The following is a 24,979-nucleotide window of genomic DNA, read 5'->3' on the forward strand; positions in this document are numbered from 1 at the left end:
GGAGCTGGAGAGATGGCTCCTTGATTAACAGTACTTATTGTTCTTTCAGAGGACCTGGGTTCAGTTCTCAGCACCCACATGGTACTTGCAACTGGTTGTAACTCCAGTTCCAGGGGATCCAGCTCCCTTATCTAACCTCTTTAGGCACCAATTGTGCAGCTGATACACACATACATACATGCAGGGAAAACACCCAAACATAGAAAATAAATCTAAAAGCAAACAAAAAAACCCCAACTAAGTAAAATGTGTCCAAGAATATATAATTTAAAGTAATACTGTGACCTAACAAAACCCACAAGTATATATACAAGGTTATCCCTAAAAATTTAAGCACTTTATGTTCTTGGCCCCATCTCAAACAAAGCTCTTGCTACTTTATTAGCGATGCCGTTCATTAGTTCTCTGTGCAGGCACTATGTCTGTGCCAGAATTCTGAGAAAGCATTATAAAACAGAGAAATAGCCACAGCCTAACTCAGGATGAAAAGGGTTCAGGGGTAAAATAAGGCAGACTAAGATAAAGGTAATATTACCATGTTGAAAGCCGGTGCTTTTATAAATTAGAATTCGAAAGTTATTAAACCCTATCTCAAAGTAAAAAGGGAAAAGAAGGCTGAGAATACAGCTCATTTTCAAGACACCTGTCTAGAACTAATGAGGCCCTAAATTCAATTCCAGTACTGGTCCTTCCTTCCCAACCAAAGTGAAAAGATGTTTTGGCTCACAATGTTTTATACTTCTGTAATTTGAAGCCAGGCTGGTCTAAGTAGTATGTTCTATGCCAGCCAAGGCTTTAAAGTGAGACTGCCTCAAAACAATATGCCCCCCCATTCCACTACCACCACCAACAAAACCAATTACCACAACAAAAAAATTTTATCTTCACAAAACACTCTTGCTCTGTTCCTTGTGTCCTTCACATTTTCTTCAGATCCACCTCATTCTAAAGGCAGTCAAGTTTCCTGAGGTTCCAAGGTCATTATCTTGCTATTTTATGTCTGTTAATAAAAGATGGCAAATGTTCTTGTGCTGAACAATGTCTCAAAAGAGTTGGTTATGGTGATGTACCCAACTCTTTTGAGGAAGAGGCAGAAGATCAGAAGTTTGAAGTCCACCTTGGCTAGCTATGCAGCAACTTCAAGGTAAAGCTGGATTATGTTAAAACTGTCATTACCTATTTTATTCAATTGAAACATTCTATCCAGGACAGAATAACAGTGAGTCTCAGAAGATAAAGAAAGCTAAGGAAACATAAGCCTCAGGAAGTTCATGAAATTTAATGGCTCAAGAACCTTAGAAAGTAAGTTACAAGATCCACAAGTTTTCTCTTCAAGGTTCTAGAAGCAGGGCACAAATACTGGAGGTAAACTTTTCAGTAGAGCTGCCTTCAAAAATAGGGCAGGGAATTCCTGTCCTGTGGTGGGCCTTTTATGCACAAAGCTGTCTTTGAGTAACCAATGTTTCTATATGTAACCCCAATAAACTCAAAAATTGGTTCCCTGAACTTAAATTGAATGGAATCATTTCTATGGATTGTGGTTGATACCATACCTAAAGTGAATGAACGTTGTTCAAGTCACTTCAGGTAAAGCCATGCAACACACTGCCTCAAAAACAAAACATAACTATAGCCTACCTCCTCAAATTTAAAATAAAAACAAAAAGTGAGTCCAGGCCTGAAGAAATCTCAATCTCTCTTTCCTTCTCTCTCACTCATTCACGTTAGTAATTTCATTAGTGGTGCTGAGGACTGAACCTAGGGCATCCCACACTCTAGACACTGACCCATATCCTCAAAATGGCAAGTTTTATTTGTGGACCAATTCAACAAAACCCACCATATGTGTGGAATAAAGATAAGGATGATGAAAAACTTCCTAGATAGCCAGTTTGGTTATCTGCTTTCATTACCTTTTGCTCTGAATACCCAAGAGCAAAATAAATACAATGTTTTTGTTGTTGTTTGTTATGGGACAGAGTTTTTCTATATAGCTTTGGTTGTCTTGAACAAGCTCTGTAGACCAGGCTGGTCTCAAACTCACAGAGAACAGCCTGCCTCTGCCTTCTGAGTGCTGGAATTAAAGGCTGGCTAAATAATACAATGTTTAATACAAAGACCTATTACTAGCTGTTTGAGACAAATAGACAAATACAACACAATGTTACTATAAAAGGTAGAAAGAAAGAAAGAAAGAAAGAAAGAAAGAAAGAAAGAAAGAAAGAAAGAAAGAAAGAAAGAAAGAAAGGTCAAAGGATGTTATCTGGAACCTTATAATTTACCTATAAATTTAAAATATCTAATTAAGCACCAGTATGCCAGCATTTTATAAGCTCTAGTATTTCTAATTGTGAAAGATTAAGCTCTAAGTTCTCAACAGCACAGCAATACTAGAAGCCATAACCAGACTTTACACCTATGTTGCTTAAAATGTGGTCTGAGGACCAACAACATTGGAATAATTTTGACATTTGTTTGAAACACAAAACTTTGGGCCTCACCCCAACCCCATAATCAGGATTTGCCACTTAACATTAACCCATTACTCTTCCCCTTTTTGTTTTTAAAATTCAGACCGGTGTTACTCTGTAGCCAGGCTAGCCTAATTCTACCTCTGCTTCCAGGGTACTGAAATTATCACTGTGTAGGTCTGGCTGGGATCATAGATACCTACCAGTCTCTGCCTCCTGGGGTTAAAGCTAAGTGCCTCCATGCTCAACACCAGCTCTGCCTTTTTTTTTTTTTTTTTAAAGAGTTTTCTAGATCATACAAGCTCCAAAGTTAGTATCACAGCAAACATGAGTGATAATCCAAATATTTGGAGTTAGGGAACAGAAAAAAAGACTCTATTTATGTTAAGACAGCATTAGAAAAGACAGTAATTCCCTTAGCCAGGAACAGTGAAGCACAGTTGTAATCCTAGCACTTGAGAGGCAGAGGCAGGCAGATGGATCTCTGTGAGTTCAAGGCCAGCCTGCACAGAGAAACCTTGTCTCAGGGGAAAAAAAATTCCGAGTAGTTCATGTTTAATGGTGGCCATACCAGAGAACCCTACATTATCCCAGACTATTTAAATATCCCCAATGTAAAAAGGATGAAGGAGCTGGGCTTGGTGGTGCATGCCTATGATCTGGTGCTTAGGGAGGCAGAGGCAGGCAGATCTCTGTGGGTTCGAGGTCAGCCCAGTTTACAAAGCAAGTCAAGGACAGCCAAGGCTACACAGAGAAGCCAACCTCGAAGAACCAAAGGGATGAAGGAGTCTCTATGGTAGTACACACATGTAGGTGTGTGAGAAGAGATCAGGAGATAATGCTAAGCCCTGATTATAGTGAGCTGAGGCCAGCCTGAGCTACATGAAACTGTTTCATTATAGATAAGACAGACAGACTAGTCAAATCCAATACAGGAAATTTTACTTCTAAAAGCTCCCCCCCCCACACTTTAGGGTTTTGTAGGAAATAATTTGAAGAACACTGAAAAACCAACTATCTCTGCTGTAAACCTGGAAACTTGAAACATTAAATATTGCATTAAAAATTATATCTAAAAGAGGTCACAGGATTGTACCAGATAGTAAAATAACTGAAAACATCGTGTTGCCAAGGAGTTGAGCTGACAATACTCAATGAAATGAATACACATGACTTACTGTCTATGAACATCAGCATGTACTGAAATCTTAAAGCAACAGCTTCTATTTTACAAAGAAACATCACATAAAAGGAACAAGAAACAAGTCTCTCTTGACACTGCATAGAAATCTCCGAGCAGTGGATTCTCAAGGAGAATTAGCCTAGCTTTCCTCCAGAAGTGAATCCCTCCTCTGAATCAATAACTAACCTAACAGTCTAAATCTGGCTTCTTTCCCTTACTCCCTTGGGGGACTACACTCCTAGCTGCCTTTCCCTGTTAACAGTTCTAATCCACCTCCTCCCTTCCTGACTCCTGTTTTCAAATACTGAATTACTTAATTGCTTAAAATATCTCTCCTCTCCCATCTTCCTTGTTTGCACCCAACATACCTTCATAGATTTTGGTAAACCTCTTCTGTGGAATGATACTGCTAAGAAGGGGTTAATAACATTTCCTTTCATTTTCCTTGACCCTCAGGAAAGGGGGTCTTCTTTCTCTAGCTGTTCTTTGTCCTGGGTCTTTTCCCTGTCTCTGGGAGCTCTCCCTCCAGCTTCTTGAAGCTTACCAGGGTTCTGTACCCACTTCTAGCACTAGCCTTTTTAATCATCACTACACTCTCAAGCCTCTATCTTCAATCTGTTTCAGAGCCTATAGGCTCTCTCTGTACATGGACTACCTATTATTTTCTCAACTTAAAGGCATTGGGTAAAGAATAAAAGAATAAAGAAAAGACACTGTAGTCTTCAACTTATCACTAAAAAAGCAAAAAAAAAATTAGTTAAGCAGTTTTATCACTATGATACTTTTTTTTTTTTTTTGGTGTTTGGGGTTTTGTTTTTCTTTTCGAGCAGTACTTGCTATGGAATCCAGCCAGAGTCTTGTACTATGAAAGGTTCTCCACCACTGAGTCCTATCACAATGGTACTCTCAGATCTTTGTATTTTCTATCATCATGGTGGAAAAGTGAAATAAAAAAAAAAAAGAGGGCTACTGATAATGCTCAGTTAGTAAATAGAGTTCTTGCCTAGCATAAACAAAACCACAGGTTTGATTCCTAGAGCCCATGAAAATGAGTATACTGGTATACACCTATAATCCCAGTGTAACAGAAAAAAGAAAAAAAAAATTAAGGTCATTCTCAAGTAGACAGAAACTTCTAAACCGGCATACCTGAACTATATAAGACTGTTTGAAAACAAAACAATTTTTTGTTGTTCTGTTTTTTGAGACAGAGTTTCTCTGTGTAGCCCTGGCTGACCTGGAACTAACTTTGTAGACCAGCCTGCCCTCTGACTCCTGGGTGCTAGGATTAAAGAAGTGCACCACTTCACTTCAAACAACTTTTAAAGGGGGAAAAAATTATTAAAGGAGGCGCTTCCTTTAGATTGAGAAAGTAAGATCCAGACAGTTATAGGTGAAAGGAAAAAGAAAAAGGAAAACTGGTTCCCAAGTATTTTCCTGACCTCTTAATAGAACAGATACAAGAACCTAACTCTAACAGAGACACTTGAAATCTATCATGCTCTATGTCATAGCCTGACTATATATCCCTCCGGCAGCCTGCTAATCAATCCCCTTTATCCTTCTCTTCTTTGGCTTTTCTGTCAGCTTTATGCTGTCCAAATATTTCCCTTTTTAAACCTTACTTTATCGTGTAGTTTTGTCAGGTATTTTCTCTCTCACCTTAGTTCAACAGTCTATTTTTTATTCCTTATTCTACTGAACTGCTCCAATGCCAACAATGACCGTTAATGGATAAATCCAAAAGGGACTTTTCTGTCTTTATCTGACTTGACTTCCCTGTGGAATTCAGCATTCCACCCTAGGCTTAATCCCATCGTTAAGCCAGACCATCCGCAAAGGTGGACATTCATGAGCCACATAGTCTTATCCCCACAAAACTGCTTTCACTGAGGTTTTTGGCATTATGTCCTTAGCTTATACCAAATATGGGTGAAATTTTATTTGGAGTTAAAGCTTACTTAGAAAAGCTCTTAGAAGATTATATTTTTTCTCTCGTTTGCTTTACATTATTTTATTTTCTATGTTTTGCCTGTATGTATGTCTGTGTACCATGTGCTGGCAGAGGCCAGAGTGTCAACTCCTGGAATTAGAATGTGAGCCATCTTATGAGTATTGGAAGTAAAACCCAGGTCCACTGTAAGAGCTGCCAGTGCTCTTAACCAATCAGCCATCTCTCTAAGCTATATAAGAGACTTTGTTTGTTTGTTCGCTTTGTTTTTGAGACAGGGTTTCTCTGTGTAGCCCTGGTTGGCCTTGAACTCACTCTGTACACCAGGCCTTGAACTCACAGAGATCCACCTTCCTCTGCCTATGGAGGACTGGGATTAAAGGAGTGACCCTGCTGGGTTTTTTGTTTGTTTGTTTTTAAATTGGTTCCATCTTTAAAATTTGTTACCAATTTGTTAACTATGTGTGGTGGTTTGAATAAAAATGGCCCCCACAGACTCATAGGGAGTGACATTACTAGAGTAGGTGTGGCTTTGTAGAAGGAAGTATGTCATAGGGCCTTGAGGTCGCGGAAGTTCAAGTCACTCTCTCCTTGCCATCTCACGTCTGAGGGAAACTTGGGTTGCATATCTTGTCAAAAAAAAAAAAAAAAAAAAAAGTCGGGGGCTGAAGAGATGGCTCAGAAGTCAAGAGCACTGACTGCTCTTCCGAAGGTCCTGAGTTCAATTCCCAGCAACCACATGGTGGCTCACAGCCATCTATAATGAGTTCTGGTGCATAATAAGATCTGGTATATATATACATACATACATACATACATAAATAAATAAAATCTTAAAAAAAGTCTTTACAACATTTATGACTATATTAATTTTTTTTTTTTTTACATAAAATGAAGAAACACTAATATTTGTATGAAAAGGGTAAGGGCCAAAAGAGAAAGCTGGGCAAAACCACCAATAGATACTTGGGGAAGGCAGGAACAGTTTGATTTGGAAAACAAAAAAAGAAAAACAACAACAAAAAAACCACAACAGAACCTTTTTAATAATGAAAAAAATAGAGCCAGAGAGATGGCTCAAAGGTTAAGAGCACTGGCTGTTCTTCCAGAGGTCCTGAGTTCAAGTCCTAGCAACCACATGGTGACTCACAACCACCTATAGTGAGATCTGGGTGCCCTCTTCTGGTGTAAAAGCACACATGCAGGTAGAATGCTCTATAAATAATAAATAAATCTTTTAAAAATAAAGAAATAAAAACGGTGGCATCTTGGCTGTGGCTGTCTCAACGATACTTTCCAATGTTTGTCATACTGCAATGAAGCTGCATAATAATATGATAAAGAAAAGCACGACAGGGTAAAATGCCAAGATTAGTTGAGTTTAGGGTATGTTCAAAACAGATGCAAAATTTCCAAGTAACTTTGACAAAGGTTCAATAAATAGGTGGACATGGAAACTACTAATAAAGAGTAGAGAGACCAGGTGGTGGCACATACCTTTTTTTAAATTAATTTTTTATTTTTATGTTAATTAGTTTATTCACTTTGTATCCAGGCTATAGCCTCTTCCCTCCTCCCCCCCACTTCCATATGACCCTAGCTTATCCAGTCTCATCAGAACTGGTGGCACTGTCCTCCTCTGTGGCCTGGCAAGGCTGCTCCCCCCATCAAGGGGAGGGCACATACCTTTAATCCCAGCACTTAAGAGGCAGAGGCAGGTATATCTCTGAATTAGAGGCCAGCCTGGTCTACAGAATGAGTTCCAGGAGAGCCAGAGCTACAAAGAGAAATTCTGTCTTGAAAAACAAAACAATAAAAATAAGACTTAAAAGGCCAGATTCGTTAATCATAAATACTGAGAAAATATCGCTCCGTGTATGTATCTCTTACATTCAAGAGCCCTAGGAAGTCAAAAGAGGGCATGAGATGCCCTGAAAATGCAGTTACAGGCAGTTGTGCTCCACCTTGTGGGTGCTATGAACTGACGCTGGGACCTCTGCAATGGCCGTCCTGGAACTCACTCTGTAGATCAGGCTGGCTTCAAACTCAAGAGATCCACCTGCCTCTGCTTCCAAAGTGCTGGGATTAAAGGTGTGTGCCTTCATGCTCTACTCCAATCTTGCCAAACCCCTGTAGTGGTACTCTCCCCACCCCAAGAGTGACCCCAAGGCAGAATAGTCACTAAGGACCAACCACTTAGGGCTAGTAAGATGGCTCAGCTCTGGCCACCAGAAAGAACAACCTGAATTCAATCCTCTGGATCCTGGAAGTGGAGACAACCAATTCCTACAAGTTATCTGCTAACATAACCATGCCACTGTAAATGTGGACCTGCACATATGCATGCACACACATAGATGGATTGTTTTGTTTTTTAAAAAGGATAATAAAACCAACACCAAAATTCCAATTCTAATTTTCTACCAATTATCAAGGTGTCCTAGGATGCAATATACTGTCTTCTTTGCCTCAGTTTCCCTTTCTATAAAAGAATAATGCTATCTATTCCATACACTTCCGTAAAGATTAAGTAAATAAGAGACCCACTGTATGGTGGCAGGCTTCTGTGACCCTATAGACCACTATCCAAGATGAGAAAGCACTTTAGGAATTCAGGTTAACAGCAGCATTAGCATCACTTTTTTGGTTTGTTTGGTTTTTGGAGACAGGTTTTTCTCTGGGTAACACAGGCTGTTGCTCTATAGGCTCTGCTTCTGCCTCATGAGTGCTGGGATTGAAGACGTGCATCACCACCCCCGGCTTGAGCGTGCCTTTTAATTGCCTAAAATTCTAATACAAAATCTTAAAAGTCCCCCACGAAAACGGCTTTTCGGATAAATTTCTAGGTTTTTATAAGACTTGGCAACGATCAAAGACAGAAATGGGGGGATTAAGGGTTCTTTAAACAAAGGGGACTACTGCATACATGTGGTGCACATATATACACTCAGGCACATACACATATGTATCAAACTAAATAACTTTTTTAAAAGAGAAAGTGGACTGGGGGGTGTAGTTGGGAGCCTAGTATGTTTGATGTCTTGGGTTTGATCTCTAGTACTGCAAAACTAAAGTAACAAACTAAACAGGTTGGAGAAATAGCTTATTAAGTACAGTGTTGGCCACAGAAGCATGAGGACCCAAGTGTAATTCCCAGAACCTATGCAAAATACCAGGGTGGAAGTGTGGCCCTTTTATCTAAACACTGATGAAGAAGAGGCAAGAAGATCTCGAGGGCTTGGTGACCAGTTAATATAAAGTCCTGTGAGATCCTGACTCAAAAAGTAAGGTAGCAAACTGAAGACACTCAACATTGAGCCCTGGCTTCTACAAGCACTTGCACATGTGGGTGTATATATGTACAAAAATGTGTCACATAAAAAACAAATTAGCCTCTGTGGCTGGCTTTTCTTAGCTTGTAGATTAACAGACTGCATCTTCCTAAAATGAAGTGTAAATACTCATGATGAAGGAAGGAAGGATAGAGGAGCACATGCTGTCAAGTCCTGACTAATTGACAGACTGAGGCAGTAGGATCACTTGAGCTGAGGAGTTTGAAGGCAGCCTGGGAAACACAGGGAGCCTCTCATCTATTAAAACACAAACAAAGCTGAGTATGGTGGTTCAGCCTATAATCACAACACCCTAAGAGGCTGAGACAGGATCTTGATTTCGAAGCCAGACTGGGTTACACAGCAAGATTGTATCTACCAAATACACATGTAATAGAAAAACCTTCATTGTGGTTGATGCTTACTGATTCAAGTTCAGACTCTCTGGCTTAGCTCCCAGCCCTGTACAATTTGTTCCCATCCTTGCTATTCATTTAACCTCATCTTAAGTACTCCCTGCTAGGCATCTTTACATCAGTGCCTACTGTCTTGCTCTCCCCTACCTTAAAACATCTCCTACATCAAAATCTTTTCAACCTTGACCAAGGCAGACTGACTTTTGTTTTGCTTTAACTATCATGTGATATTCTATATCTACGTCTTTCTTCAATTAAGCAAACTATTAGTTTTTAAAAGCAGGAATTATGTTTTACTTCTGTATTCTCTAAAGCAATAGATACAAAACAATGTTAGGTAAACAGCCGATACCCACATTAGTGTCACTGTCACATGAAATATAAATAGTTCTAGTACAGGACAAGTGTGTAGGAAGGGAAGACAGAAAAACAAAACAGTAATTATAAGCTAAGTAAAAACCTAACAGTATGAATTTGTTTTCATCATGGCACTATTTATGTCATTTCCTCCCTCCTTCCCATTTACAGAGACAAAGACTCGGTATGTGGCCCAGGATGGCTTTAGAATTCCTAAGCAAATCAAGCTGGCATCAAATTTGTAATCACTTGCCCAGGTATTAATTTTAACTACACAAATTTTAGTAATGTATTATATAGGATAATAAGTGTATCCAACTAGTCCTAGAGAAAATTACCAAAACAAACATTTCATATTCATTATTGCAGCATTTAGTCATGGGGGGAAGTTAAACAATTTGTTACTTATAATAAGATAATAAAACTGGGTTTGGCTGGATATGGTGGCATACTCCTTTGATCCCAGCACTCAGGAGACAGAGGCAGGCAGATCAATATACACAGAGATGCTGAGAAAAAAAAAAAAAAATCATACACCCTGGTTTCACGATGCATGCGTATAACTGAACATAAAAGGCAGAGAAAGGAGGATTGCTAAAATTTAAGGTCATCCTGGTCTACATAGTGTGTTCCAGACCAAACAGAGATATGTAATAAGACTTTTTTATTCAAAACAGAAAATAGCACCTGTGTGGTGATGCAAGCATTTAGGAGATGAGGGCAGAAGGATATGGAATACCAGACTGTGTCATGGGCTACAGAGCTGGAAGCCAATCTGAACCTTATGAAATCCTGTCTCAAAAGACCTACATGAACAAATGAATGATTCAATGAATAGAACTGGGAATATAATACGCCCAGGGACAGAGTGCCTGCCTAGCATGAAGAGAATGGTTAACAAGACAGTGTTCATCTGTATGACACAGGTTAAGGTATTTCGCAATTACACACAGAGACACACACATACACAGCTTCTCTGTGTAGCTCTGGCTGTCCTTAAATTCAAACAGATCGTCCTGCCTCTGCCTCCAAAGTGCTTGGATTAAAGGCGTGAGCCACCACCACCTTATGTTTAGCAGTTGTTTGTCACTGAAAACAGGTAGTAAATTAAACACTAAGTTGTGGTTTTGTTTGTAAAATAGACTCATGTAGATTGACTTAACTTATGATCCTTCTGCCTTAGCCTCCTACGTAGCTCAGATTAAAATCCTGTGATAGCAAACCAGGCATAATATACATGCTATGCAAACAAAATATAGCCTAACTTGGTGAGGTAGCACAAGTCTTTAATGTCAGCACTCCAGTGGCAGAGGCAGGTATATCTCTGAGTTTGAGGCCAGCCTGATCTACAGAGCTAGTTCCAGGACTGCCAAGGCAACACAAAGAAACCCTGGGGGTGAGATTAAAAAGAAAATTTTAAAGGTGCTGGAGAGTTGGCTAGGCAGTTAAGAGTACTTGTCTTGGTTTGAGGCCCAGCACCACATGACAACTCACAACCACCTCTAACTCCAGCTCCAAGGGATTTAATGCCCCCTTCCAGCTTCTGGGGTACTAGGCATAAATGTGGTTCACAAACATAAATGTGGGTAAAATACCCATATACATGAAATTATAAAAAACAATAAAAACAATAAATAATAAAGGGTAGTGGTGGTGCATGCCTTTTATCTCAGCATTCAGGAGGCAGAGGCAGGCAGATTGCTGAGTTGGAGGGCAGCCTGGTCTACAAATTGAGTTCCAAGAAAGCCATAGCGATAAGAACCCTGCCCTGGAAAAACAAACAAATAAAATAAAAACATAAAAGCAAAGCTAAACAAAGCTTAAGCAGCCAAGTGTGGTGGAACACAGAACTGTAGAGAAAGATTAAAAAAAAGAAAAAAAAAATCCTTGCACCTAAGAGGCAACTCTCTAAGTTCAAGGCCAGCCTGGCCTACAGAGCAAGTTTCAGAACAGCCAGGGTTATAAATAGAATCCCTGTCTTAGGGAGGGGGGGACCTTTGTCACACAGTAATTTTGATACTAGCCTGGACTGTGAGAGACCCTGTCACAAGACACTTAAAGAGAGCTGGTTGGTGGTGGCCTTTAATCCCAGGAGGCAGAAGCAGGCGGGTCTCTGTGAATTTGAGGCCAGCCTAGTCTACAGAGTGAGTTCCCGGACAGCCAAAGCTACAGACAAAGCAGCAGCAGCTGAAAGAGGTGTTAAGAGAGATGGCACATACTGCTCCTCTTGTAGAGGACCCATGTTTAGTTCCTAGCACTCATTACGGTACTCAGAACCCCCTGAAACTCAAGCTCTAAGGACTCTAGTTCCAGCACTTCTGACTTCTGAATGTAGCCTACAGACATGAGCATATACCAACATGAACATGGACTGATGGACACACACATTAATAATCCTTCAATCAAAAAGATACCTGGTGCTTCTTTTAAAAGTTAGTAGCTCCTTATCAAGTTAATAATAAAAGTAGTAGGGCAAAGGTTGCAAAGTAAAGCAGAAAGAGCACAAGCAGTAGAGGCAGCCTCCAACTGGTAACACTATTCATTTCCAGATAAGCTTTCTAAACAGGGCTCAGTTCTTAGCTTCCTCATCCGTCAGCAAGACAAGCAAAGAAAACAACAAAACAAAACAAAACAAAACAAACAAACAAAAAAAACAAACCAGCAGCTAAAAAATAGGATGCACACTGTGAAGAGAGGGTAATATGGCTGGAGAGATGACTCAGCCATTAAAGCTTACAACCAAAAATATAAGAGAGGGTAAGGGCAACCTATGTAGATAAAAAAGAATTTCAAGAGCCAGACATAGTGGAGCATGCCTTTCATCCCAGCACCAAGAGGCAGAGGAAGGCAGATCTCTGTGGGTTTGAGGCCAGCCTGGTCTACAGAGTTTCAATACAGCCAGGGCCATATGGTGAGACCTTGTCTCAAAAACGAAACAAAACAAAACCAAAAGATGAAAAAACACAAAGAAATTCAATTAGGTGAATTACTAAAGTCACAATCTTTCTCTTTTACACAACTTAAATTTGTAGTTTATGTGCATGAGTATTTCGCCTGCATATATATATATATATATGCACCGCCTGTGTGCCTGGTGCCCAGGGAGGCCAGAAGAGGGCACCAATCAGATCTCTAAAAACTGGATTTACATACATTTGTAAACTGTCATGTGAATGCTGAAAACAGAAGTCCCATCTTCCACAAGAACAGCAAGTGCTCTTAACTGCTAAGCCTTCTCTTCAGCCCCATGCTAGAATCCACTCCACCCTCAACCTCATGATGGTGGTGGTGGTTCTGAAGACTGAACCTAGGGCCCTGCACATGCTAAGCAAGTGTTTAACGGACACCTAGATCATAAATAAAGCATGTGCTAGGACTGGCTAATTCCCAAGTACCACAAAAACCAAAAACCTCAAATTTACTATTGTGATCTGGTTTTAGATCTTTATTAAGTGCAGCTCATTTATTACATTACTAAACATTTGCACAGAGAAAAGAAAGGTTTTTAAGAAAGTCAACACAACTTCTCTGCAATCCAACACTAGGATAAAGCAACTTAACACCTTGTTATTCCTTATTTTCCTAAGAGTGACTGTGCCCAGAATCACCAGAGCCTCCCTTACCCCTGAGAAGCAGCTCATAGTAACTCATCTCTGCAACAGTCCTAACAAGCTTTCATCAGTTAAAATACTAAAAGCTCAATCTGTGATAAGCTTATCACTAGTAGTTACACAAGAGGAATAAATCACACACAAACTTAGGGCTTCTATAGAGCTAACAGATAACCTTCTACGGGGTGGGGTGGGAGTGCAAATCAGGAGCAGTGGTTCCTTCAGCACATCCTGTTCATAATCTAAGCACTTCGGGAAACAGAGATTGGCCTCTCAGTCAGACTCCATTCTTTGCATCCCAGAAGGAGATGGAAAGATGATTTCACAATAGAATCATATCTTATATAAAGTCTATGTTCCATAGTCTCAAAGTTACTAACCTAAAATATAATACTTTAAATACAGGTTTATAGTTTTCTAATGTGACATTCTCCCCACTTTTGAGACAAGGCTTTACACTGGCTCAAACTCACTGGAATCCTCTTGCCTTAGGCTCTAGAATGCTAAGAATATAAGTGTGAGCTACAATATCTGGCTTGTTCATTTTTAGATAAAAATCTGTGAAGTTGCCAGTACATGACTTTACTCCCAATACTCAGAAGGCATAGGCAGGTGGATCTCTGTGAGTTCAAAGATTACCCAAAGAGACCATGTCTCAAAAAAAACTTCAAACAATATATCTGCAAAGTCATCTAACGCTAATTATATCTCACAGAGTGAGTTTTCAAGTTTCTCTTCTATCCTTGGGTACCACCAATACTGTAAGACAACCTTTTTAAGAGGGAAGAGCAAGCTCATAGTTTTGCAATGCATCTCAGTATGTGACTACACTGCACTACCATAAAGGCTACTTAATAGAACCAATACCATTTCTATTTGCCTGGGGTGGGGGAGTGGTCCAAGTTAAGTCAGAATCTCACAGCTTACATTCAACAATGAGTATCTATACCACACAGCACAATAAATAGGTAAGAATAAATAGCAACATAATGCTCTTAACACAGATCAAGACTAGTTGGAAACAATCCTTAACATTCTCAGTGAATATATTAGTGTCATAGAATAAAATATGGATAATAAAAAATTATTTAACAGAAAAATAAGAAAAGCAAAGATATACCACATATTACTCATAGAAATTTAAAAAACAAAGGAATATTGGATTCCTAAAACAACTTGTCAAACAGGTCACTTCTTAGAAATAAATACATAATGTTTTGTTTAGGAGCACCAAAAGAGAAGTTTCTCTTTACAGACACTAAAAATGGACATCCAGTAGTGAACTCTGACCATAAAAGTAGTAAGCAGTCAATGATATCTATCTACAGAGACTGTATAAATACAAAAATCCAGGATTCCAGTCAAATGCAAAAAATGTGGATACAAAATGTTAGAACGGTAGTTACAGAAGGCTGGGAGCCACCATATGAGTGCAAAAAAATCCAATCCTGGTCCTCTGCAAGAGCAGCAAGCACTGAGTCATCTCTTTAGCTCCATGATAATTTTACCCCAGTACTAGTAACTGAACCTGTTTCACAAATACTAAGAGTACTACCAGTATGCTATATTCTCAACCCTCAAAAAAATCAGTATAAATTGTTAATTAAAGTACTACGCTGGGCTGATGAAATGACCCAGAGGTAAAAAACTTGCAACCGAATCTGATGGCCCACATTTGATTCCCCAGAATTTACCTGGAGAGAACTGATTCCTCCAAGTTGTCCTCTGACCTCTAATATGCACAAGAACACGAGCATGTCTGTTCACATACGTACACAAACACACAGACCCAGGACTGGTGGAGTATGACTGGAATTCTAGCACATGGGAGGCTGAGGCAGAACTGTCTCTAGTTTCAGCTACAAAGCCTGGCTATATACAGCCAGAGCTGTTTCAGCAAGTTAGTAAGCAAGCATCAGCAACAAAAAGTATCACTTCTCTCAAAAGTTTCCACTGTAATGCCCATAAAACTCACTTCCCACCCCAGGCACTCATACCTCATTTTGTTTAAGATCTTATTTTTCTTTTTCTTTTCTGTTTTTTGATAAAGGGTTCCCCTGTGTAGCCTTGGCTGTCCTGGACTTGCTTTTGTAGACCAGGCTGGTCTCAATCTCAGAGATCCACCTGCCTCTGCCTCCCACAGTACCAGGATTACAAGCATGTGCCACTATGCCCTGCTGAAGATCTTATTTTTCAAGACAGTAATACAGTTTACATTCTGCTTCAAATATGGTGACTCATTTAAGTAGCCTTGGCTAGCCTGGAATTTTCATTGTAGATCAGGCTGGCCTAGAACTTAGAGATCTGCCTGCCTTTGCCTCCCCACCACTAGGACTAAAGGTGTGCACCATTACACCTAGCAGATGTAACAATTTTTAAAAGTTACTTCTAGAAAAATTATTTAACTCCCTAAATTAACATATTTTTAAGCTCCAGAAAAACGGTCACTTTTATATTTGGCTTCAAGTACTGCAAAAACTGCATCATCTTGTACCTTGAAAGCATTCATATCCAAATTTGAAAAATAGGGATCTAATACAGTTAAGTCTACTAATATTTAAAAATGAGTAATATGTCCCTATCCCATTCCACAAATGGTTAGATAGTAAGGTTAGATTTCTCAACAGTTTTTCAAATCAGTTTTGCTTCCCTTTCAGCAGGTTATTAGTATGTGATCACTATCAATATTCCCAACAGAACCTGCAGAGCATAATTTATGGAGCAATTATGGAGTAGTAAACTACTATACAGACCTTGCTCTTCCTATTTGGAAAAGAGGTTTATAGAACAGAGCTTTCATTTCTAGTCCCTTCTCTGTTCTAGAAAAGCTTATGAGAAAAACTAGCTGGGCAGTGGTGGCACACCCTTTAATCCTAGCAAAGGCAGGTAAAGTTCTCCAGTTTTGTCTCAGAGTGAGTTTCAGGATAGCCAGTACTACACACAGAAAAACCCTGTCTTGAAGAAAAAAAGAAAAACTCCAGTAACCACTTAGATAATACACTCATGTCAATTCACTTACTATTAGCATTTGAAGTTTCCATCTCAAAAGTGAGTGAGATGGCACAGTGGGTAAAGGCACTTGCCACCAAGCATGTTGACCTAAACTCAATCCCTGGAACCCAAAACTTGTCCTCTAACCTCCAAACATGTTGTAGCATAGTCCCACTGACATACATACACACATACAATAAGTAAGTAAATAAATAAATAAATGTAATTGGGAAAAAAAACACAAAACTTCCAACTCTAAATTTCTTTTTACCATTACACAAATATAATTATTTTACATTTCCTCCCAGTGGTAAAGAAGATATGGTTTGGTTAGCATGAAAGGAGGCAATTTATCTCAAATGCTACTTACTTACTTAGAAATCTCAAAGCAGAAGAGACACAAACATTTATGAGGTCTTTTCCAAGTACCCGACGATGCCCATATAGTTTATAACAAAGAGTTCAGGTTAACAAAAATTAAAATAATAACTATTATACTACAAAGCAAACATGGGCCAGCTAGACTAACTCCAATTAATTAAGAAAAATTTTATCCCAGATACTATTCTCCAAGAACAGAATCACACCTGTTCCATATCAAAATTATGAAACTATTAACTGTCATTCACCATTTCACATCATCTCCCAATGCTCAAAATATATAACCCTAAGGTTTCTACAGAAAAACATTATATCTGCCTTGTTAACCAACTAGTCTATGGTACTAGTTTCACTAGTTTCACCCAGGAGCTCATAATATAGAGGATAATTACTCAATGTGCTGCATCTCCTATGCTCAAAACTACCCAGATAATCCTCCAGACCCAAGAGGTGGCATTACCTCATACTCTTTTCGTCCCCCCAGTACTGAGGAGTGAACTTAGGCTCCTAATCTCTGCTGGCAGAGATTACAGGTATATGGCACCATGACTGTTTTTTTACCTTTTTATTTTCTCCAGGGTGGTATTCAACTTGTGATTCTCCCACATAAGCTTCCCAAAGAGCCTGCACCACTGGGCCCAGCTAATCCCTTTCTAAAGAGCAAACAATGGAAAAAACAGTTACCTCTCCGTGGCTGCAAAATCAGTTTGAAGAAGGACAACAGAACCCAGCTCTCCAGTCCCTAGCTCCAAGTCTGTCTGCTAGTGCATCATGTTCTTTGGTTCTAGATTTGTAGTCATTCTAAAAGAAAAGCAGAAAATATTTAATGAAAACAGAAAAGTCACATAAATGTACGATACAGCATTAAAAAAAAAAGGAGAGCAACTGAAGATTGGTATGCTTGGGAGAAAAAAAAAAAAAAAAGACAAGCTGGTTGAGATAATGAACAATAGTTCAAAGCCAGCCTGTGCTACAAAGCAAGATCCTGTCTCAAAAACAAATAATCTCCCCACCAGGCAATAAACTGCTACTGTATCGATTGACTAAATCAGTCTATGAATGCCCATCAAGCCAACAATATAACACTCATTTACTTTTCAGACATCCACTGAGTATATACAGATTAAAAGGATCTGTGACTGTTAAAACAGTACTCCATTATAATCATAGCACTTATAATCAAACTACCAAAAATTAATTCTTATAGCTTAAGTACCTTTAGCAGTTTACTTATCTTCAGTAGTAATGAGTAATGTTACTAAGTTTGCACCACTAACTAGCTTACAAGAGACAGAGGCGTTTTCACTGACCTTTGAAAACGCATAGCTAGACGGGGTGGCACACACCTGTAATCCCAGCATTCAGGGATGAAAAGGTAGAGGCAGAGGCAGCAGGATCTCTGTGCATCCCAGGACAGCCTGTCTACAAAATTTGAGTCCAAGGCCACACAGAGAAACCCTGTCTCGAAAAAACAAAACAAAAAAACCTAGAAAATCCTAGATGCACAATAATCAAACATTTGTTTAAGTCAAATGATGGAACATTTTCCTCCCTAAACTACCAATGAACTGGCAAGCTTCAACTAATGGTAGAACGGAATCTATCTCTACTTACAAAAGAAGAAAAAGAAAAAAGAATGAAAGAAAGGAAGGAAGGAAGGAAGGACCAAATCTGATGACCAAAACCTTTAATCCTAGCACTCTAGACTCAAGAGTCAGCAGCAACAAGACCTGAATCTGAAATCAGCCTGGCCTACAAAACAACTCCAGGACTGCCTGGGCTATGTAAGAGAGATCATGCCCCTGAAAAGGTGGGGAAGGGAGGAGACCCCCCCCAAAGTGATACTCTTTAAGTCTGTTCAAAGATGGTGTTATATACCCATAGTCCCAGAACTTGGGAGGCTGAGGTAGGATTATGAGTTTAAGGTGAGACTCTCTCAAAAAAAAAAAGAAAAAAAAAAATCCTCATGTGAATAGATGAGTTGGGGTAAATACAGGAGAGGGATGCAGGAAGGAGGGTGGGACTAGGATTGGCAGGAGAGGAAGAAGGGGCCAATGACCAATATGTAAATTGAATTAATTAATTAAAAATTTATAAAAAAAACACCCACCACCACAACAACAAACAGCTGGAGGGATGGCACAGAAGTTAGAGCACTTGCTGCCCTTTTAGAGGACCCTGATTTAGTTCCCAATACCCACATGGAGCCTTACAACTATTTGTAACTCCAGTTCCAGGGACTCTGAGCCCCTCTGGGTACCAGGTATGCACATCAAATACATACATAAAAATAAGTCTTTATAAGCAACAGAAGGTTTCAAAGAACTTGGCATACAAGTTAAAATGAAGAGGAAATCCATCTCATAATTTAACTAGCTCAGTAAAATAAGTTGATATATAATACTTTTAAAACTCAATAAAGAGATGGCATGGCTCTTCTGTTGGGAGACAGCTTAACACTGTTATTTTGTCTAAGAAACAATTTCATATTGAAGTCCATAACAGTATCAAAGGGAACAGAATTTATATCTCTATAAAAATTGTAAGTTATTCCAAAATAAAGTGTATGAAAAATATACCACCATCTTGAGGTGTATGTCAATAGTCTATGTAAATCTACATCTTTGCATTCAAATATTATACTGAAAAAACACACAAAGATACTGACCAGGAAGATCTGTAGATAGTGATAGACAGTCTGAATGGTATTTCCCCAACCCTTTAGGGTGGCACATGCCTGTTATTCCAATACTTGGGAGGCAGAAGCACAGCAAAAGGATTCTAGGCCAATCAGGGGTACGTACAACCTGTTTCACAAGTCTTTTTGTTTTAAGATTAAAAAGTAAAAGAGATTTGTTTTTTGTTTTTTAATGTGTGAGTGTTTTGCCTGCATGTGTGTAAATTGCACAGAGGCCAGAAGTCAGGATTCTGAACTCAGACAGGAGTTAAAGACGGTTGTGAGCCACACCATGAATGTGGGTGAGAGGAACAGAATCTGGGTCCCTGGTTCCGTGAGCAAATGCTCTTAACTACTGAGCCATTTTCCCTCCCAGAAGGGTTTCTTTTTGTTGTTTTGTTTTGGCATTTTTGAGTCAAAGTATCATTATATAGGCTAGGCTGGTTCCAAACTCCTCATCCAACTCTGCCTCAGCCTTATGTACTACCACAATTGGCTGTAAGTGTCTCTGAAAATAAATGTTACATGACAAATTTACCTATCTGAGAACAGTTATCTTCAACATTACACATATTTGCCTCTATTTTTCCTAAACCTGGAAGTTCCTTTTCAGTCTTGAATCATGACAATTCTTAAGTTATTTGAAGAAGGATCTATTTATACTAAGTTTGAGGTCATCTAGAGCCAACACATGTAAGAAAGATATGATGGCCAAATCCTACATTAAAAAGACAGAGATGATGCCTGAAAAGTAGATGATGTGGAACAGCTGTGATGCTAGCAGCACTTCCCCCTAGGAGAAAAAAAAGCTCAAAAGGAAACTTTCTGCCAGTAAATAAAAGTGTTCTGCCATAGGACTCCTCCCTACAGCATTAGTCAGCCACACATGGACTCTGCCAAGGAACTCCCAAGCCAGTCATTAGTCCCAGTTGGGTTCCTTTAATTCTGAACATCATTTAAAAAAAAAAATCCTAAAACTCTTTGTTATTGTTGTTTTGTTCTTTTGTTTTTTGAGACAGGGTTTTTCTGTGTTGCCTTGGCTGTTCTGGACCCACTTTACAGACCAGGCTGGCCTTAAACTCACAGAGATGCACCTGCCTCTGCTTCCCTGAGTACTGCTTAAAACTTTAAAAATGCATTTTTAAGGTTAACTTTTGCACTACCTAAATTTTCTTAGTAGGTTGGAAAGATCCCTAATGATTTTTCAACTACCTTTTTTTGTTTGTTTCTCCAGACAAGGTTTCTCTGTGTTAACAGACTCCTGGCTGTCCTGGCCTCAAACTCAGAGATCTGCCTGCCTCTGCCTCTAGAGTACTTGGGATTAAGGCATGAAACACCACGCCCTGCTCCAACTACTCTTAAATAAGCAGGATTTTTTTTTTTATGTAGACAGTGTCACATTACTAATTAAATTAATAAAGTCCTTGAGCTGGGCAAGATGGCTCTGTAGATAAAATTCTATTTCTAGGAAAGCCTCATGACCTGAGTTCAGAATCCAAGTAAAGGCCCAAAGTAGCAGCCCACATCTTTAATCCCAGCACTCAGGAGGCAGAAGCAGACAGATCAAATGTGAGGCCAGCCTGGTCTACACAGTCAGTTCCAGGAGACAGGGGTATGTAGAAAAACCCTATCTCAAAAAAAAAAAAAAAAAAAAAAGGGGGGGGGAACCAAGGAGTCAAGAGTGATGGCCCAGGACTTCAATTCCAGCACTTGGTAGGCAACGGAGGCAGGTATGAGTTCAGCACCAACCTAGTCTGTATAGCAAGTTCTAGACCAATCAGTCTCAAAAAAGAAAAGGAGAAAATGGACTCCACAATGTTGTCCTCAACTTTCACACACATCTGGCCTGCACCCACATAAAAAGGCTACTAGGTTACTAAAGGTGATGGCTCATGTCTTTAATACCGGGCAGAGGCAAGTGGATCTCTAAGCTTGGAGTTTAGCCTGTTGTACATAGCCAGATCCTGGCTAATATGAGACTCTATGTCAAAATAACAACAAAATCCCAAACAAACAACAAGAATTTTTTGTTTTGTTTTGGTGACAGGATCTAAGAAGTCCAGACTAGCCTTGGAACTCACACAGATCAGCCTGCCTCTACTGAGATTAAAGATCTCAGTGGTTAAGAGCACTGGCTTCTCTTCCAAGGACCCAGGTTCAAATCCCAGGATCTACATGGCAATTCACAACTGTTTGTAATTCCAGTTCCAGAGGATCTGACACCCTCACACACAGACATGAAGGCAGAACACTAATGTAAACAAAACAAAACAAAACTTTGTCACATTATAACCAACAAAAATAAGTAAATAAGTAGGCCCTTTGGGTGGTCTTGCATTAATTTACCTCCTAATTTATTTTCCTTGTAGTTATTTCCTTTAGTTGTTTTCTTTCCATTGTAAAAAACATAATTAGCATATAAAGTAATGGATTTCATGGCATTTTTTATTTTCATTGTACTTTGCTAGTATTTGCCATTTGTTTGTTGTTGTAGTTTTGGGGACTAAATTTAGCCACTCTCACTCCTGACCAGTCCTAACTTTAAATGTGTCTGGACTTAAGCTTGTAATCCCAAGTATTGGAGAGTTAGGAGGACTGAAGTGGGAGGTCTACCTACGATACACAGTAAATTCAAGGCAACTTAATGAGACTCTGCCTCAAAACTAAAAAGGGACTATGGGTTATAGCTCAGAGGTAGAGAGCACTTGCCTAACTTACTCAAGGCTGTGAGTTCAAACCCCAGTACTACAAAAACAAATCACAACTACTCTATCTGCTAAGGTAGTCTCATCCAGCTAAGGAGGTCCTTCAACTCCTAACCTCCTGCCTCTATCTCCAAAGTACTGGCATTCAAGACCATCGGGAACTTGTGCAGCTTATTTTAATAAACAAAATATGCCACTTGTCAAACACAAACTTGACAGTAAAACTCAGAAGAATATAATAAATTATATAGTTTGGCCAAAAGAAAGATGGATCTTCTACCAAGGCTGGCATTCTATAGACACTACTACATTTAGTTAGTGCAATTTTATTGTGGGGGAGGATGAGGAAGCACATTCTGGAGAGTTCAAAAAGGGACGAGATGCTGAATGACTGAAAACATAGCTCAAAAGTAAAACACTTGCATGGCATGCACAAGCACTACAAAAAAAAATATACTTCCACAGGATTTCAATGTGGCTAGTGAGGCTTCACTAGCTTCGAGGACTCTGAATTCATTTAAGGGAAGGGGATGGCACACGGCTGAGTGTTCAAGGAGTTGCATATAACGTGGTTTGCTAGGATCTCACATGGTCTGTGAGCTCACACACAGTGAGCGGCACAATTTGTTTAGCACCATGATGCTTAAAACAAGCGCTAGGAGCGCGCCTTTAAGCCCCCAAGACGGAGGTAGATGAATCTGAGTTCGAGGCCAGCCAGGGTACACGGAGAAACTCTGTTGGGGTGGGGGTGGGGGTGTAAAGTGCCTCATAAACACAAATATCTTCTCTTTCTTAAAAATGTCAATTTAAACTGTCTTTTCTCAAGAACCTAAGCCACACACCAGCGACCAATTGGTAATAAAATGGGGGGAGGGCACAGAAAAGTTACTCCAGCAATTTAACAGAGGAAGCTTTCTAATGCAAAAGACCAAGTCGAGGTAAATAACCTGTTTGATTTCTTTTCCTGCCTATGGAGGCCTTGGAATTTTAGCTTTTTCCGGTTAATCTAAACTCCAAAAAAATATTCTCTTTGCTAATGTTTACTTAACGCTAAACTCAATACAGGAAGTCAGTTACTAAAGAGGAGTTACATTAGGCACAGATATTTATAAACCATCTGCTGCAAGTAACCCAGGAGATTCAATTACAACATCAACCCTCACATTTCATCGAACAGTCAAATTACCAGTCTAGTCAAGAATAAGTTCATTCTGCCCTATTGGCGCTTTAGATCGGGTTGCACAATCCCAGAGGGCTTGAACTGTCTTACGTCTTAGCCTAGCACTGAAGCATCAGGTCCTGAATACGAAGTCACCGTCAGTACATTTTAATCGGGGGGGTTGGGGGGGGCAAACTCCTGGATCGCCTGTACAAACGGAATCTGCCCATGCTCCCGATGATTTAAGTTTATCACATCACTTGAGATCAGAGTGAAGTGAAGTTTCGGTCCCTTTCAGGTCTCTGGGCGCACAAAGTCTGACTGCTATCATTCCAAGGGGCTGAAGAGTGCGAACCTAGCCGGAGGAAAACTATTCGGTGCGGAATTTCGTGTCTTTTCCGCCCACCATTGGGGGCCGCACCGGTCGGATCCCGCGCGATGCCCTGGCTTGAGTTTGGGGGCGCAGCGGGGCCCGGCGGGGGCGGCGAGCGCGCGTTCCCCCGCCCGTTCGGGCGGCGTCGAGGCGCGAGCAGCTCAGCCAGCCTTGCAGAGGGAGCTCTCGGCAGCTCAGGGGTCCCTCTGCTCGCTGCCACACCAGCGCCGCCTGCGCCACTAGGCAGCGACGGAGACCGGCAGCGGCGATGCTCGGACTCGGGGAAACTAGTGAGCGCCCCAGCTGCCGGAGAAGCACGCAGGGCGGCCGGGTAGGTTCCGGGACCGGGTGAACTGGAAGACGGGCAGGCGGAGGCGCGGCGGTCGGGACCCGACACCCACACGGTTCCGGGACCGGGCTACGCGCGGGCGGCGGAGGGCTCAGGACCCCTACGCGGGGCGAGCGCAGAGACCGAGCCTCAAGAGGTCCAGCCTCGGTTAGGGCCACCCGTCGCGGGAGGGGCGGAGGGCAGAGGGCGGGCCGCGGCCCGAAGAGCAGCCGGGCCAAAAGCCGGCCTCGAGGGTAGAGACAAAGGAAGGAAAATGGAGTCGCCGAGCGCGCAGGCCTCCGTCGCCGCGGCCGCCAGAGGCCTACCATGTTGGGAGGAGGGAAGCTAGCGGGCGGGCGTGGAGGGGGTTGGCCAGGCCCTGGCGGTGGCGCCGGGCAATGGCGGCGGCCGCGCCGCAGCAGGGACGGTAGAGGGAGACAAACACCCCCCGGCGGCGGCGCTGGCGCCGGGCTGCAGCCAGCGCCGACCGGAGCGGCCCCATCGTGACACCTAGAGGCGGCCCGCGAAACCTCCTCCACCCCGGGCCCCCTTACCTTCGCGCCACACCCCCCGCAGCGCCCGCTCCGCCGCCGCTCCACCGCTCCGGCCACCTGGCGTCCCCGGCCAGCTCCGCGTGCCCGCACTGGCTACCGCTGTCGCCGCTGCCGCCAAAGAAGCAGGTCCGCGCACGGTTTAATCGCTCCACAGGCTCGGACACAAAATGGCGGCGGCGCGGTGCAGTGCGCCTGCGTCGGCGCTGCCGGGGCCGCGGGTGCTGATAAGGGAAGAGACGGGTGGGGGGGGCCGGCCGGCGGCGAGTTGAGGGCGGGGGAGGAAAGGTGAGGGGAGGGGTTGGCGCAGGGCAGCATGGGAGGCGGCCCCGGGCGCCAACTTTCAAAAGCGGGCGCGATGGCGTCACGAGATGCGCCGCGAGTCGCGTCGTCACGCCGCACGCGCCCTTCCGCGCCCTCGCCCGGTCGCGCGTGGGCTTTGCTGGCGCGGAGGCGTCCTGGTTCCCGTTGGGTGGGGCTTCCTGGGCGGAGG

General features: G+C 41.4%; 1 protein-coding gene across 4 annotated transcripts in view; it reads right to left on the minus strand.

Moving 5' to 3' along the window:
- The window catches only part of Ctcf (CCCTC-binding factor), a 47,076-nt gene extending 22,376 nt beyond the window's left edge, over positions 1 to 24,700 (minus strand). For 2 of the 4 annotated variants that reach the window (XM_021632082.2, XM_021632074.2), the window contains exons 1-2: positions 24,490 to 24,698; positions 17,378 to 17,494 (exon numbers count right to left, since the gene is read on the minus strand). The gene's annotated coding sequence lies outside the window, so the exon portion shown is untranslated. Of the gene's footprint in view, positions 1 to 17,377; positions 17,495 to 24,489 lie in introns of all 4 variants that reach the window. The other 2 variants (XM_060392074.1, XM_060392076.1) reach the window with 2 other exon arrangements.
- Between the last annotated feature and the right edge of the window lie 279 nt (positions 24,701 to 24,979).

The sequence above is a fragment of the Meriones unguiculatus genome, chromosome 10 (genome assembly GCF_030254825.1).
Source record: "Meriones unguiculatus strain TT.TT164.6M chromosome 10, Bangor_MerUng_6.1, whole genome shotgun sequence".
Classification (NCBI taxonomy): Eukaryota; Metazoa; Chordata; class Mammalia; order Rodentia; family Muridae; genus Meriones; species Meriones unguiculatus.